We start from the raw sequence: 3,141 nt of genomic DNA, 5'->3' as shown, positions 1-3,141 counted from the left end.
CGACGTCTTTGTTCCCATGGCTTGGTGAAAGAGTGCGGTCGCATCAAATTACTCAACCTTAGTTTAACGTCACCAGAATTCGCAAAATGGCGGCATACCGTATTTCGTGAACACATGATGTAATTGGTTACGTCAGTCTGGTAAAACAAGCCAGGTGCCGTGAATGTCGTCTAATGTTAAGCTGCCGGTTTTGTCAACTTCTGAATCCACTGCCAAGCGAAAACCCAACCTCAGAGGCCTTTTTCTCAAAAGTCCCGGAAGCTTTTCGGGCCCGGAAAGTACATCGTGAACTAAGATCTGTTCATTTTGAAGAATTGATTTTTTAACATATCTTCAACACCAGAGAAGAACAAAACAATTGCAAAGTTGCATGACTTTGAACGTTTCCTCTTGAAGAGACAAAACATTTTGTATCACCCGAAATGTGCCCGAGAAATTTCGGGATCTTTGAGAAACGACCCCCAGACAACCGTCATAATCATAGGTCACGGGGGGGAGTAAAGCTTGCGACGTGGTGAGCTCAGTTGCCTCCCACCAACCCGTCGTGGCTGGGGTTCGATTCCAACACTCGGCGTCATATGTGGGGTTGAGTTTTTTGGTTCTCTACTCTGCTCCGACAAGTTTTTCTCCGGGTACTCTGGTTCTCCTTTCTCCTCGAAAACCAATGTTTGAATTCATAGTTCATATCTTTGTTTACCCTCGGATTTTAGAGTAGCTTGATGTAGCTAGTATCTCCCACCCCCCCCCCCCTCCCACTTCCCCCCAACCATGATCCACCACAGATAGACGGGAGACCACAACAGCGGGAACTACGTGCCCAACTCTGCGACGAGTGTGTGGATTTGATTCAGTTCTACGTGCAGTGTCGTCAATCAGTTCTCCAGCGTTAGAAAACTTGACACTTCATCATCATCATCATCATCATCATAGATGGATAATATATTTCTAACACATTTGTTAATAAACTCTGAAGTCAAAACGTGAAAGGCATTGATCATTTCTGTGCAAAAAATAGTCTTAATCCTTTCACTATAACAAATGGATTTTTGTTAGTTTTTTCTTTTGAATATATATCCAAGACATCTGCTAAAAATTAAAAATTCCATCATTCAAACGACGCGAATGAAAAGCATGCATTTTCTTTAAATCCTTCAGTGTTAGAGCGGTTTTCAAATGAGTGTCGTAAAACCAAAACCAAAGTAATTACTTTGGCCAATCAAAAAGGACGGAGACAATCCAATAAAGCAATCAAAACTCGAAGTAATTACACGTAGCCGACACAAAGCGCGGGAAATTGTGCACGCGCGAGCCACGATTGGTTTTGGTATCACTTCTGATTGGTTGATAAAATAGCACGAGAACTTTGAACCAGTCAGTGAAGTAATGCAAAACCAAAGCAATTCGCTAATTACTTTCGACACTCAATTGAAAGCTGCTCTACGAAGTAAGTAACCTGTGGGCGCGATCCATTCAACCAAAATTTCCGGAAATTTCGGTCCAAAACTCAATGGCTCGGTTCGGTCCAACCGGAAAAGTTTCGAAAAAACTGGTCCACCTTTTGAGGTGGTCCTCTTTTCCCGGTCGGACCCGTCGGAAATTTTGGTTGAATGGATCGCGCCCTGTATTTTTACCCGATGACCTTACATAATTTTTGAAAAACAAATTATGTTTATCGGTCATAGCTTAAATCCAGCCTTTTTCAAACTAAAAATTATCATATTACTTAATTGTATAACCCACCTCATTTTCCTCCCCAGATGTGTAACTTACTTTCGGTAATTTCCGTCAGTAAAGATTTCGAAAATGAGTAAAACAAGTTGTTTTAAATCTGGACATTTCATCAATATCTATATAATAAACAGAACATTACATGGCCGCTTGGGGATACGGATTTTATTTTCTCGTACAGAAAGTAACTTGCTTTACTCATTTTCGAAATGATGAAAAAGTGGTCACCAACCGCAAAAACACGCATGTTATGTAACATGAAACAAGATATGAAAGTTATGAAAAACAAATCATGATAATGTAAAATTTTGCAATAAAACGTTAATGTAGTAGAGAAGAATTATATTAAGACACAAACTGACACACTTTCCCTGAAGTATTCTATATATATCAAATAGAGGAAATTGGTCTGGTGCCAATAGAGACCTTAAAGGCCGGGACACACTAGGCGACAAGTCGCAGCGACATGTCTCTGCGACAACTTGCTCCATGTGTACTACTTGCAAAATAAGTCGCTACGACAAGACGCCTGTTCGGAGCACACGCAGTGATCTCGTATGAGGGGGTATGTGAACTAGTTTTCTAATTCAATATGGCTGACCATATGACCTCTTTCAATGGTTCATTTACATTTTGTTGCAGCGACTAGTTGCCGGAAGTGTACACACGATGCGACAACGCTGCTTTCGCTAATTTTGTCGTTGCGATAAGTCGCACGAATTCAAACTGGTGTCGCAGGGACTTATCGCCTATTGTGTCCCGGCCTTTAAGGTCGGGACACACTAGGCGATAAGTCGCAGCGACACGTCGCCGCAACAAATCGCCTTGTGTGACACGGTTAATTTCACGAAAATCATTGTCGCTGCGGCAGAATTTTGTCGCCGCGATCTGTCGCACGAATTCAAACCAGTTTGAATTCGTGCGACTAGTCGCAGAGACGAAATTAGCGAAAGCAGCGGTGTCGCACCGTGTGAACACTTCCGGCAACAAGTCGCTGTGACAATATATAAATGAACCAATGAGAGAGCGTCATATGGTCAGCCATATTGAATTAGAAAACTAGTTCACATTCCCCTTCATGCGAGATCACTGCGTGTGCACCGAACAGGCGTCGCAGCGACTTGTCGCCTGGTGTGTGTCTCGGCCTTTTTAAAGTTATCCAGTCTTTGAACAACTAAGGCCGTTTCTCGAAAGTCACGAGATCTTTCCGGGCCCGAAAAGCCATTTGTGAACCTACCATACGCGTGTTTTAAGAGGGTGACCTTTTAGTATGCCCTCAAGATAACTAAAAGCATAATGATTGTAAAAATTGATGACGTAAAACCTCTCAGATCGTAAGATACAGAGGAAATTGTCAGACATCCAAAAAAGGGGACTTTCGAGAAACAGGCCCCAGGAAGTTCATGACCACGG

General features: G+C 42.4%; 1 protein-coding gene across 1 annotated transcript in view; it reads right to left on the bottom strand.

Moving 5' to 3' along the window:
• Positions 1–909: 909 nt before the first annotated feature.
• Positions 910–3,141, bottom strand: part of LOC137985457 (probable cadmium-transporting ATPase) — a 7,582-nt gene continuing 5,350 nt past the window's right edge. Inside the window, exon 1 of the mRNA XM_068833083.1 lies at positions 910–3,141. This exon is cut by the window's right edge and continues 5,350 nt beyond it. The gene's annotated coding sequence lies outside the window, so the exon portion shown is untranslated.

Source organism: Montipora foliosa, chromosome 2 (genome assembly GCF_036669935.1).
Source record: "Montipora foliosa isolate CH-2021 chromosome 2, ASM3666993v2, whole genome shotgun sequence".
NCBI lineage: Eukaryota > Metazoa > Cnidaria > Anthozoa > Scleractinia > Acroporidae > Montipora > Montipora foliosa.
Note: the sequence above shows the minus strand (reverse complement) of the source record. Positions and strands in the feature narration are given on the sequence as shown.